Source organism: Lolium perenne, chromosome 7 (genome assembly GCF_019359855.2).
Source record: "Lolium perenne isolate Kyuss_39 chromosome 7, Kyuss_2.0, whole genome shotgun sequence".
Lineage (NCBI taxonomy): Eukaryota > Viridiplantae > Streptophyta > Magnoliopsida > Poales > Poaceae > Lolium > Lolium perenne.
Window position 1 is genome coordinate 300,788,692 of NC_067250.2, and position 14,430 is coordinate 300,803,121.

Consider the following 14,430-nt stretch of genomic DNA (forward strand, 5'->3'; position numbering starts at 1 on the left):
GCAAAGGGGCAAGCTAACTTGGCCTTGGTTGAGGATTGGTTATTTTACATAGAGTGTATGAGAGTGAGAGAGGGGTTTTTCCCAATTTCTTTATTTCTCCCCAATTTAGGGTTTAGTGAACTTGGTTAGGGTTCACATAGCAAGGTTTACACATACTAGCACTCATCATGGCAATTGCACAAAAGAATATCACTCAAATGCATTTATCTATATGTGGCACTATATGCATAGAAAAAGTTTTTGTTAATTGCAAATTTTGACTTTGGGGAATTTCTCTTCTTGTTTATTATTGTTGAAACTTGGGATGTTACACCAGCAAGCCATTCCGCCGGGCATCGCCTTGGCGGTTCTCAAAAGCCATCCATCATACCGTCACCGGATTCAGATTCAATATTCGTGCCGGCTGACCCGGGGGCTGCTCAGCCGAACCCGGGGGCTTCATCGCCCAAGTCGGGGGCTAACAAGCCGAACCCGCCGGCTACCATGCCGAACCCGGGGACTTCTCAGTCCAACCCAGGGGCTTCATCGCCAAACTCGGGGGCTAGCATGCCGAACCCGCCGGCTAGCAAGCCGAACCCGGCGACCATGCAGTCGAATCCGGAAGCTCCCACGCAGGAGGCCCTGTTGGTTAGCGTATTCGAGATAAGATGCGTACCTTCATGGGCACAAGAATTCCTCTCCTACCTCACCGACGGTGTGCTGCCTGATGATAGAGTCCAGGCCAGGCAGATTGAGAGAAGGGCCAAGGCCTATACAATCATCAACCACCAGCTGTACAAACGCAGCGTAAGTGAGGTGTTCCAGCGGTGCGTCGAGCCGGCTGAAGGGATTGAACTCCTACGGGAAATCCATCAAGGAGAGTGCGGACATCACGCCTCATCCAGAGCCATAGTGGCCAAAGCCTTCCGGCACGGCTTCTACTGGCCGACTGCGCTCAGAGACGCAGAAGAGTTGGTGAAGAAGTGCAACGGCTGCCAGCGCTTCGCAAAGAAGAGACACCAGCCGGCTTCCGCCTTGAAAACCATCCCCATCACATGGCCATTTGCCGTATGGGGCTTGGATATGGTAGGCCCATTCAGAACGGCGCGAGGCGGCATGACACATCTCTTGGTGATGATTGACAAATTCACCAAGTGGATCGAAGCCAAGCCAATCAAGAAGCTGGACGGCTCCACAGTCGTCACATTCCTCAAGGAAATCATTGTGAGATTCGGCTACCCCCACAGCATTATCACTGACAACGGCAGCAACTTCTCCCAAGGCATCTTCTCTCGCTATTGCGGGGAAATGGGGATCCGGATGGCCCTATCTTCTGTGGCGCACCCAGAGTCCAACGCACAAGTGGAAAAGTCTAACGGCTTAGTCCTAGCCGGCATCCGGCCCCGGCTGGTGGAGCCGCTTGAGCGAGCAGCCGGCTGCTGGATTGAAGAATTGCCCAATGTGCTGTGGAGCCTGCGCACAACGACAAACCGCTCAGTCGGCTTCACACCATTTTTCCTCGTATAGGGGGCCGAAGCCGTCCTGCCGACTGATATCGAGCACGACGCACCAAGGATCAAGCTCTACACAGAAGCCGAAGCCAAAGAAGCTCGCGAAGATGGAGTTGACCTGGTCGAAGAGGCCCGGCTGCTGGCTGCGTCTAGATCTACTATCTACCAGCAGAGCCTCCGACGCTATCACAGCCGGATGGTCCAGCCCTTAGCATTCCGAGAAGGAGACCTAGTGCTCCGGCTGATCCAGCGGACAGCCGGACAGCATAAATTGTCATCCCCATGGGAGGGTCCCTTCATCGTGAGCAAGGCAGTAGGCAATGACTCCTACTATCTCATAGATGCCCAAGAGGCTAAGAAAAACAAGCCGGACAAGGCTGACGAGGAGACTAAATGTCCCTGGAATGTCAACTTACTCCGCCCATTTTACACATGAGAGCAGGAATGTATGTATCCCTTGTATCCCTTTTTGTAAGCTATAAAAAAGCACGCGCCGAGAGCGCCGTTTCCGACAAGTTTTTCGCGTACTCTACCTTGTTTCGCCAATTGGCTTGAACCCTCTCACGCGGTCGGCTCAGTAACGTGATCCGGTTTCCGACAGCCGGCTTCCGATCCAGCTACAGACCGCAACCCAGCTGTCCGGCTGGCGGAAGTAAGGCCTAGGGAGCCGGCACGCGAAAAACGACTAAGGGAAAGAGTAAAAGCGAGTTGACTTACAACTTTTCATATAAGTGCCGGATTGCCGAATTCAGCTCGTTCGACCGAAATACTGTCGGCCTCACCCAGCGGCCCGCTCTTGATCCGGTGACGGATCGCAAGTCGGATGTGCGACCGGCAAGAGCACAGCCAAAGAGTGGGGCGGATGGGAAAAAGCGAACGAGTCGAAAGAAAGCAACTCGGCACACAAGTGATTAACAAACACACTAAAGTGTGACATAATTAAAGGGCGATAATATTCATACATCTGCACCCGGCATCCCGGGGATTTAATAAATTGTCTTGGCAAAAGAACAACTGAAAAGCAGGTAAACTAAGCCGGAGGGGCGTCAGCGGAGCCGGCTGCCGGCTCGTCTTCGGGCGCGTCTTCCGCCTCCTCATCTTCCATGTAGTCCTCGTCGGATGGAGGAGGGTTCGGGTCCGCGACGAAGGCGCCCTTGTCGACAAAGTCGGCGATGGCGCTGGCTCGGGCAAGACGGGCGGCCTTGAGTTCGGCTGGGAGCTTGTCCTCCACGCCGGCTCGCCGGAACTCGAGCTGCCCCAGGTCCACCTCGTTGTACCAAGAGAGGACGAAGGACAGCGCCATGTCGGCACCAGCGCGCGTGGCCGACTCCTTCCAGTCGAGGAAGCGGTCCGGCGCCCGCTCCATCAAGGAGGTGAGACTGGAGATATCTTGCGGCACCGCCTCCTCAGGCCACAGCAACGGCGCCAGCTCTTCAACCGCCTTCCGGAGCTCCCAGCCAAGCTTGGTGATGGGCTCGACGCGGGCAGCCATGGACGCCATGTAGTCCTCCATGGAGAAGTACTCCGAGCTGCCCTCGCCGGTCTCCCGCCTCCTGGACTCGCGCGCAACGCCAACGGCTGCCAAAGCCGCGTCCTGCGTCTCCGGGAAGGCCGCTGCAAGAAGAAGCAAGTCAGAGATCATCGAAGCCGAAATAAGCTGAAAAATGCAAATTTTCGAAGTCCTAAGCCAAAAGGAAAAGCCTGGCGGCAGCCGGCAAGAACCGACTGCCACCAGCCCGAAGATGGAGATAGCGAAGAAATCAGAAGTTTCTGCTGCCGGCTGCCGAAAGCCGGCAAAGGGAAAGGAACATGGAGATGCACTCACCCGCCAAGCCGCGATCAAGCGCGCCAAACTCGTCCGTCCAGCGCTTGGCGGTAGCCGTCAGCTCAGTGGACTTGGCGGTGACCTCCTCCTGCAGCGCAAGCCGCTGCTTCTCCACCTCCGTCAGCCGCCGGCTCAGATCCTCCACCTTCTCCGCCGTCCTAAGGGAGTTGAGCTCAGTGAGGTGGTTCTGCTCCAGCAGGCGCAGCCGCGTCAGCTCCTGCTCAGCCAGCTTGAGCTTGGCGGTGGCAGATCGGCCCGCCTCCTCGCTCTCGGCACACTGGGCGCGAGCAGCCCGGAGGTCCGACTCCAGCCGCGGGACCTTGGTGGCTTCAACTGCGAGGCGGCCGGAAAGAAACGTCAGCCAACCAAGACTAAAAAGAAAGAAGACATCGAGTCGACAGAAGCAAAATCTTACCCTTGACGGTTTCCAGCTCGCGGGCCAAGTCGGCCCGGTCCAGCTTGGCCTTGTGGTAATGGGTAACGGCGCGGTTGTACAGAGTGGTGCGCCGATCCATCACAGCCTAAGGAAAAAAGAAAGTCAGTCAGATAGGCGAAACCCACGCCGGCTCCAAGCAGCCGGCCCGTGCCTCGGAGGGCTACCAGGATGATAACCAAATCAAAAACAGATGAAGCTTACCTTGCCGGCTTCCTCCACCTTGGCGAGGTTGGCCGCGGTCTCGGCAGCCCTAGCCTTGAGGTTGGCTTGCAGGCTGGAGAAGAACATCTCCACCGATGCTTGGCCGGGGTTCCCCTCCCGGCTGGTCACCTCGTAGGAGTCGGCGCGGAGCCACGCCTGCTCCATGGTGGCAGCCGAGCCAAGGCTGGAGTCGGAGGCGGACGGCACTTGAAGAAGAAGAGCGCCCTTGGCCACGTGCAGGCTCTGCTGCGGCGCCGATGGGGCTCCCGTCCTCACCAACGCGCGCGAGTCGGCACCCTCCGTGCGCGCCGGCTCATCCCTTGCCGGCTCCCGCCTGGCCGGCTCCTCTATCGTCGGCTCCGGCGGTGGCGACGCTCCGGGCGCAGCAGATGGCCCAGCCGGCGCAGCTGTCTCCGGCGCCTGAGGTGCCCCCTCCGGGCTCTCATCCAGCACCACCACACTTGGCCTGGTGCCGGCTCCGGTCGCAGGCGGCGCAGCCCTGCCGGCTCCGGCTCCGATCGCGGACGGTGCGGCTTTGCCGGCTCCGGCTCCGGTTGAAGGCGGCATGCCCCGCCCGGCCCCGCAGCTGGGTCCGAAGACGTGTCCGGCGCGGGAACATATCATCCAGCGTCGGCTGCCGCGTCGGCTCGGCCCGCGTGCCGCGATCGGCGCTGAGGCCAGCGGCACGGCAAAGGAAGGTGCCCCTGCGGGAGGCGGAGCGCCCGCAGGCGGCGGCGGCGTAGCTGCGCGTGAGGAAGGCTGCGGCGTCGGCTCCCTTCTCTGGCGCAGAGGCGGCGACGCAACGCGCGGAGTCTGCCGAGAGCCGCCGCCCTGGGCAAACTTGATAGGGGCCCTAGACGGATAAACAAAGAGAAGATAAGCATAAAAGTAAGGAAAGAAAAGGAATCAAACAAGAAAGAGAAAAGAGAACTCACCCGGCCTGCTCCGGAACCTTCTTCGGCTGCAGCCGGCGCTGCTTCTTCGCCTTCGCCTCCAAGGCGGCAGTAGAGCGGAGGTCGCTGGCTCGCTTCGTGCCCTTGGGCGCCGAAGTCGCCGTGGTGCTGGGCGGCCTCGTGCGCAGAGGCACGGTGGGGATTGGCCCCGTGGCGGACGTCGCCGGCTCCTCGTCCTCCTGCTGCTCCGGTGATGGGGGCGGATTGTGCTCCCCCTGGCCGCCTAGATCAGGCACCTGCGGTAGGTCGTCGTCGCCGGCCTGGTCGCCGGCTTGGTCAGCCGGATCGACGTGATCCGGCGTCCACCTCCTTGTCGCCAGGTCGCCGTCCTCGGCGTTCTGGCGCTCAAAGAGCTAGAAAGACAGAAAACATAAGCAAACAACAAGCCGGAAGTCGGCGAAGGCAAAAGGAAGTCGGCCTCGCAGCCGCAAGCCGGAAGCCGGTGAAAACACAAAGCTTACCTGCTCGGGTAGGTGGTCCCTGTCACGGGGCGCCAGCCCGTAGTTCCAGTCGTCCGGCACATTTGCCTTGGTGATGTTGTTCACCCGGCTGGCCACCTGGGCCTTGGAGAGCAGTGCCTTGGACGTCCGGTTCGGATCGAACCGGCCGGACATGTGCCCGATTTTGTGGGTGCGCATTTGGAGCGGCAGCACCCGGCGCTCGGCGATGGTGCAGAGAAGGTCTTCGGCAGTCAGCCCATTCTCGACGGCTGCCCCCAGGAAGTCCCAGAGCTGGTTCACCTCAGCGTCTGGATCCGTCGTGCGGGCGTTGTAGCTCCAGTTGATCCGGCCGACTGGAGGAGCCGGGTTGAACTCCGGCAAGTTGATCTGGTCGACGAGCTGCCCCTCGTTGCGCACATAGAAGAACGACATCTGCCAGTTCTTCACCGAGTCAACGGTGGGGATCTTGGGGAAAGGCGTACCGGGCCGAGTGTAGATCGAGGCGGCGCCGCAGGCCCGCAGGCGGCCCTCGGTGGTTTGCGCCTTCAAGTAGAACAGCCGGCTCCAGAAGTCGATGTCTGGCCACAAGCCGGCGTAGGCCTCCATGAACGCCACGAAGCAGCTGAGGAGGACGCACGCGTTGGCCGGCAGGTGGTGCGGCTGCAGGCCGAAGTTGTCGAGGAACTGCCGGAAGAAGGTGGAAGCCGGCAGGCCCAGCCCGCGATCGAGGTGCGCGCCGAAGACAACGCGCTCGCCGTCCCTCGGCTCGGGCTCCGTCTCCTCGCCGGGCACCCGCGTGACCACCGACCGCGGGATCCGCCGGAGGCGCACCAGCCGTTCGATGTCGTCCTCCCGCATGTATGAGCCCCTCCACGATCCGCTGGGGGAGGCCATTGTCGAAGCAGAAGACGAAGATGACCACGAGAGGCGAAAGGGCGACGAGGAGCCTTGCGACGGCGGCGGCGACGACGGCGGCTGAGGACGCTCCGTTGAAACGCGTGGCCCCGTGGCGCCGGATTGGTGGAGCGGCGGCGGCGGCCCGGCGGGAGAACGTCGGGGCAGCTGCTCGCCGGAGTTCGCCAGGAGGTTATTGCAGAAGAAGTGTTGGCGTGCGACGGAACGCTCGAGCGAAGAAAAGAGAGAGCTTGAGCGAGAGGACGAAGAGTGCGAGGAAGAAGAAGGGCGCCTCGGTACCGCTACCTGGGGCATTTATAGCCGCCTGACGCGCCAGCTGCGCGGCCACGTGGCGATCGTGGGCCACGATCGGGATTTACTGCGCCGTAACTCCTCCCACGACCGCAACGGTTACCGAAAACGGCCACACCACGTTCCCCACTACCGCACCGGATCCGGAGAAACATTGATGTGACCAGACGAACCGACCGCAGAGCCAGGCGTCAGACCGGTCAAGTCGGGTGCAGGACCCGAGGCGGCGGAGACTCTGGCGCGCCGCAAGCCGGAGCCGGACAATAAGTTCAACTCGGACCAAAAGTCATCAACAAGGCGGAGACGCCACCAAAACTTGCGAGAAAGCGAAAGTTGTATAAGTGTAAAAAGCGGCCGGCTAGAAGAAGCCGGCAGGAACGAGCCGGATGAGGGCGCAGCCGGCTGAAGGGAAATTCTCAGTCGGCCCCTCCAAGTGCCGTCAAATATATTCGAGAAGCCAGGAAAACCTGCCTAGGTCCTTCTAAACGCAGGACCTTGCCAGCTTCGGGGGCTAATGTCGGGGGGAAGACCCCGGGTAGGGCAATGGACGCGGAGCAGCCGGCTGGCCACTGGCCGGCTCGCGGCAAAGGCCGGCTGAGGTGCAGCCGGCTGGCGCCGTGGCCGGCTGGTCCGGAAGCCGGCTGGCTCTAGGTCCTAGTCGGCCTGGCTACGGCCACCAATGCTGTAGCTGGGCCGGCTTCTACAAGCCATATCCGACTGGGGGTTTGTACCACAGACCGACTCGAGGCTGGCGAGTCTTGCACTGGAAGGAACCGGGTTGGTGATCCGGGTTCCCAAAGTCCACGCTGACTGCATCTTCCGTAAAGCGCGGGGCACTGTGGAGCAATAGTGCCACGCGCCGGACAGGCCATCATGGCTTACGACGATCCGTACTGGCAACAGTGGCTGACGGCGACAGGGACACCTCCTCTCCATACCGCTGACCTTGGCAGCCGGATGGGACGGGCCACGACGCCTCAACGGCTCCTGACGTCATCGCCTCGGGAAGGAGCGGAAGCCGGAGCCGGCCAAGCCGGCCAGTAAACTATAGGGTCTTTTATGTAAAGTGCCGGCGTCTATATAAGCCGCACTACCCCCTCTCGTGCAGGGGATCGATCATTCTTACTTCATTCCACCCTTGGCGCTGCCCTGTGAGAGGGACCATCATCTCCCTTAGCCTCCCAGGAGCAGCCGGACACAGCTCTAGGAGCACCATTGTATTGTGTGATCATCATATACACTCATAGCAGGAGTAGAGGTTTTACCTCCATCGGAGGGCCTCGAACCTGGGTACGTCGCCGTGTCGCTCGTGCCCATACCCGCATCCGGATACCGCCGTGAGATCCCTCAGGAACCACTTCAATTAGCCACCCTATGGCATATGCCGTGACGATACCACGACACACAAGGGTGATATATACTGCTTGGGTACTGCTATTGAGAGAGAGAAGAAGAGTTACATTGACACCTCTACTTGTCCTATTACAAAAGTTCATTCAAAATATCTTGGAATGCCTATGATGAAAAAACACTAGAAAAATTTCAATGAATGACCTGAGGACAAAACAGGGAAAATACTCATAGACTGGAAAGGTAGAATGCTCTCTTTGGGTGATAGATTGACTTCAGTTAATGCTTGCTTGAGAAGCATTACTTTAAGTATGCTATCTTTTGTTGAGACTCCAAACTGAGTAAAGAAGATGAAATCACATAAAAAGAGGATGGTTTGGCATGGTTTAGTGACATGAAAAGTTATCACTTGGTAAATTCGCAAATTGTGTGTTTTCCCAAGTATTGTGGTGGACTGGGAGTGCTTAAATTGACAACAATGCATAAAAATCATCTTTGTAAATGGTTGTGGAAGCTAGAGAATTCGGAAGGTACTTGGAATCTTATCAAACGGGTTTGGAGAGGAGACCAACCGTGTCATGCATTTTTCACTAGTGGAGAAGAGGCCTTTGGTCCCAAGCAAATGTCCCAGTGCAGAACCAAACCGGGACCAATGGGGGGCATTGGTCCCGGTTCGTTTTGCCCAGGGCGACCCCACTAGCTCAGAGCCTGTCCGGTAGTGGCCTTTGGACCCGGTTTGTAATACAAACCGGGACTAAAGGGTCCACGGCAGGGCGCGACAGGTCGTGTCAGGCGTGGGGAACCTTTAGTCCCGGTTTGTATTACAAACCGGGTCCAAAGGCCCCCCCTCTGGACCCAGTTTGTATTACAAACCGGGACAAAGTCCCCAATCTGGCTATATAACCTTGCCCCTGCCCAAGTGTGAGCCACACTTGGCCATTTTTTCACTTTCTTCACAAGAGGGGTGTATTTCTCTCCTCTCTTCTTCACATGCACAAGAGGTGTTCGATTAAATGCTTAAGAGGATTTGCCACTTGAGTTTACACAAATCAAGCCACACTTAACTTGCTTTTTTCTTCTTCATCGAGGTTAACAACTTTATCCTTTTCATCTGTAATTGATAAAATGCATGTGTATATATACATCGTGATGTTCTGTAATGGTTTTGATCAGCTTAATTATATCATGCAGATGAATCGGCAATGGATGTACATTGACCGACGGTTTGACGAGTTCACTTCGGGTCTGGATAATTTTATGGCCGTGGCGGAGGCAAACAAACATGGTGGCTTCATGTATTGTCCATGTGTCAACTGCAAAAATACCGTAAATTACGCTCACTCGAGTCTCATTCACAACCACATTCTGCGATCCGGTTTCATGCCCAGTTACTATTGTTGGACCAAGCACGGAGAAAGAGGGGTTATGATGGAAGACAATGAAGAAGAGGAAGAGGATGATGACGATTATCCCAATTTCCCTGAATACGATGATACTGCAGAAGGCAATGAAGACAATGAAGTAGAAGATCAAGAGGCACCAGATGAGCCTGTTGATGATGATCTTGGTCGGGCCATTGCTGATGCAAGGAGAGAATGTGAAACTGAAAAGGAAAGGTTGGCCTTCGACAAGATGATAGAAGATCACAACAAATTGTTATACCCAACTTGCGAAGATGGCCATAAAAAGCTAGGCAGCACACTGGAATTGTTGCAATGGAAGGCAGAGAACGGTGTCACTGACTCAGGATTTGGAAAGTTGCTGACAATAATTAAGAGGAAGCTTCCAAGGGGTAACGAATTGCCCGCCAGTACGTACGAAGTGAAGAAGATTGTCTGCCCTCTAGGATTAGATGTGCAAAAGATACATGCATGCATTAATGACTGCATCCTCTACCGCGGTGAGTACGAGAATTTGGATGCATGTCCGGTGTGCACTGCATTGCGGTATAAGATCAGACGAGATGACCCTGGTGATGTTGAGGGCGAGCGCCCCAGGAAGAGGGTTCCTGCCAAGGTTATGTGGTATGCTCCTATAATACCACGGCTGAAACGCTTGTTCAGAAATAAAGAGCATGCTAGGTTGTTGCGATGGCACAAAGAAGACCGTAAGAATGACGTGATGTTGAGGCACCCTGCTGATGGCTCCCAATGGAGAAAAATCGATAGAGAGTTCCCAAACTTTGCACAGGATGCAAGGAACTTAAGGTTTGGTCTAAGTACAGATGGCATGAATCCTTTTGGAGAGCAGAGCTGCAGCCATAGCACCTGGCCTGTGACTCTTTGTATATATAACCTTCCTCCTTGGTTGTGCATGAAGCGGAAGTTCATTATGATGCCAGTGCTCATACAAGGCCCGAAGCAACCCGGGAACGACATTGATGTGTACCTGAAGCCATTAGTCGAAGAACTTCTACAGCTGTGGTCCCTAGCAGGTGTACGTGTGTGGGACGAGCACAAGCAGGAGGAATTTGACCTAAGAGCGCTGCTTTTCGTAACCATCAATGACTGGCCTGCTCTTGGTAACATTTCAGGACAGTCAAACAAGGGATACAATGCATGCACGCACTGTTTACATGAGCTCGAAGGTGATTATTTGGAAAAAGGTCAGAAGGTCGTGTACCTGGGGCATCGTCGATTTCTTAGGACTACCCATCCCGTAAGAAAGAAAGGCAAGCATTACAACGGTGAGGCTGATCACCGGAGGAAGCCTCCCCGTCGTGATGGTGTTGATATATTTGGTATGGTCAAGGATCTAGATGTAATATTTGGAAAGGGTCCTGGCGGACGGTCTGTTCCGAATGACGATGCCGGACACGTGCCCATGTGGAAGAAGAAATCTATATTTTGGGATCTACCCTATTGGAAAGTCTTAGAGGTCCGCTCTTCAATCGATGTGATGCACATGACGAAGAATCTTTGCGTGAACCTGCTAGGCTTTCTGGGCGTGTACGGGAAGACAAAAGATACACCAGAAGCACGGGAGGACCAGCAACATTGGAAAGACCCCAAAAAGTTGCATGAGAGTTAAAGGACGTCATTTCTCCAGCTACGCTCTTACAAAAGCAAAGAAGGAAATATTTTTTGAATGTCTGAGCAGTATCAAGGTCCCGTCTGGCTTCTCCTCCAATATAAAGGGAATAATAAATATGGAGAAAAAAACATTCCAGAACCTAAAGTCTCATGACTGTCACGTGATAATGACACAGTTGCTTCCGATTGCATTGAGGGGGCTTCTACCGGAAAATGTTCGACTGCCCATTGTGAAGCTATGTGCATTCCTCAATGCAATTTCTCAGAAGGTAATAAATCCAGAAAATCTACCGAGGTTGCAGAATGATGTGGTCCAATGTCTCGTTAGTTTTGAGCTGGTGTTCCCACCATCCTTCTTCAATATTATGACACATCTCTGAAAGGATCGTATGCCGCACCTAGAGGGGGGGGGGGTGAATAGGTGCTAACCAATTTTTAGTTCTTTTTCAATTTATGCTTGACACAAAGGTAAATTCTCTAGATATGCAACTAAGTGAATTTACCTATATGACAAGGTTATCAACTAAGCAAGATATAGCTACGCAATATATAAGAGATAGAATGGGATAGAGGTAACCGGGAGTGGAGCACGCGATGACACGGAGATGATTCCCGTAGTTCCCTTCCTTTGCAAGAAGGTACGTCTATGTTTGGAGGAGTGTGGTTGCTACGCAAGCCAAACCAACAGCCACGAAGGCTTCACTCAGATCTCCTGTGAGCAACGCCACGAAGGCCTAGCCCACTTCCACTAAGGGATTTCCTCGAGGCGGAAACCGGGCCTTTACAATGTTCTTGGGGCACACATCCACAACCGAATTGGAGGCTCCCAAATCTGTAACAATACAACAATCAACAACAACACATCAACACAAATCAACTAGGGAACCAAATAGGAACACTAGCATGAGATCCCTCAAACAAATGAAGGGGAAATGAAAATCGCTTCGGTGAGGATGTAGATCGATGTCTTCTCCTTCGAATCTCCAAAGATCAAGAGCTTTGGTTGGGGGAGGAAGGAGATCTTGCAAATCTTGTGTTCTTGAGGTGGCTCTAATGGTGGTGAAGCTTGGCAGATTTTTCTTGCAATGATTGAGCCACTTGTCCCTTTGGAGAAGAGAGCTATTTATATGATTGGAGCTCTCAGATCTGACCGTTTAGACCATTTCTCGTAACACCGGAAGTTCCGGCCAGGAGGGCCGGAAGTTCCGGCTGGAACCGGAAGTACCGGCCAGGAGGGCCGAAACTTCCGCCAGGAAGATTCTTCGTCAGGCAACCTGTCAGAAAAGATAGGGGCGGAACTAGGGCGGAACTTCCGGTGACCGGAAGTTCCGGCCAAGTTCCGGCTAAGTTCCGAAAAACCAGAAAAAGCATACTGGACATACTGAGCCACAAAACGCTGACTTTCGGAACTTGTCCGGAAGTTGGGCGGAAGTTCCGCTTGACCGGAACTTCCGGCCAGCATCACCGGAACTTCCGGCCAGAGAATAAAACCTGTAAACAGAACAGCGCTGAAGGGCATCTGCTGGAAGCATCTGGGCGGAACTTCCGCCTGCTGGGGCCGAAACTTCCGCCAGAAATAAAAAGGCCTTCAGAACTTCAGAACAGCCATACCATTTCACCGATCAAGTATATTTCTCGAAAACTTGTACCTGTCTACATCAACGCACATAAAAATATAACTAGTGTTGACATCAAACACACAAAACCCAAAAGGGAGGGAAATGTTCTTTCAATCTCCCCCTTTTTGGTGTTTGATGACAACACAAGTATTTGCAAGGAGTGAATAATGTAAACCAACAATGTGAAAGATATAGAGGAGCTCCCCCTAGATATGAGCATTGGTACAAACGAAGCTCCCCCTAAATCTTGCATCTGACTTCCATGGGTTAGCAATATAACATAGTGATAAGCATATGGATAAAAGGACTATGCACACATAGATAACCATGGAAGACTCACATACGGAGATTACCATCCACATAGATAAGGTTCCAAACACATAGATAGAGTTTACAAGCCAAATAAACTAAGAACATAGTTCGACACCACAAGAATAAATGGAGTCACAAGCAATAAAAATCAAAGCCAACACGAGCTTGTGACTCCCCCATGCAAATACCCAACGGAGAGCAACCTAATAAGGTTCTCACTCTCCCCCTTTGGCACCAAGGCACCAAAAAGAGATAGGAGAAACTACACGTCCCAAGGTTCGGCGTTAGCCCAGCCGGGAGGGAGGTTCGATGAAGCGCCGGGGTAGGGAGGAGTGTGCGGAGGAGACTCGATCTCAAGGCCATCGGGAGGGAGAGGCATGCCGTGCTGAGAGACCCACTCAGCCTCCGGAGTGATGTTCTCCTCGGATCCGGGAGGAGACACGTCCACACTAAGAGCCCTCATGATGCTCTTCTGACGAACCCGAGACTTCTTGGCTTCTGCATGCTGCTGATACTGACGGTGGTTGATTGCAGAGGTGAGGCAAAAAATCTGTCTCATGCGGCGAGCAAGCTTAGAAGCCCAACTAGGGGGCTTCTCAACCATGGGAGGAACATCTTCAATGGGCGCGTTGTGGCGCTTGGTCCTCAAAACCTTCACTTCATGGGATGTAACGTTGAGCGGAATAGAGTGAATGAGGGAAGTCTGACAAGTGTCCATCCAAGTGTCCTCAATGAGCTTCATAATGTACGGAGCATACGAGGGAAGCTTCTTCTCCATCACACATGTCCACATCTCATTGTAGATGTAGTCCATCACATCAAGCTTCTCACCGGTGCCCCTCTTAGCAAAGGAGTTTGCCATAAGATCCACTTCATATAGATGCAACTCATCAAGGTTGCCACCCTTTGGTCCAATGGTTTCCCGGTAGACTCTAAGCATAATGTCCCAAGTAGGGAGAAGATCCGCATTCTTGCCCGGGACACCCCAACCTTTGATGTAGAGGTTCTCCAAGACTTCCCTTGGTTGAGAAAATGAACTATCATGGCACCTCCAACCATTTGCATCGACGCCCGGGAGGCGAGGGTATCCAAGGGCACTTCCAAACTTTGCCAAGTTAGACTCAAGGAGCCTTTCATGAGACATCCACCGGAAAGTTTTAGCTGCATCTGAATCAAAGTGGACGGTGGCATAGAATTGTTGGATCAACCCGACATCATAATCCTTGTTGAGCTCCATAATGGGATAGAGCCCAAACTCTCCACACATAGCATAGGCTTCTTCAAAGTACCTAGAAGCGGCCATCTTGCCGGTGTCAATAGCATGTTGAGGGGCTACCCCCTTCTTGAATGGCACATACACCTCATAGAAAATCTCCTCTTGAGTCTTGTTGTGGAACCGCTTATCCCCAACCCTATTGTTCCGAGGGGTGAGGTAAGGGTTCGTGTCACGGAGCTCCTTGTACTCAAGATACTGCAAGTTCTTCACGGATACATGGACATTCTTGCCACGAACAGCGGGTGACTTATGCCTCTGAGCAGCTTGCTGACGAGAGGTGAGCTTGGATG

General features: G+C 54.2%; 1 pseudogene; it reads left to right on the forward strand.

Annotated features, from left to right (window-relative positions):
- The first annotated feature begins 292 nt into the window (after window positions 1–292).
- LOC139833999 (uncharacterized) lies at window positions 293–13,404 on the forward strand (annotated as a pseudogene).
- Window positions 13,405–14,430: the final 1,026 nt, after the last annotated feature.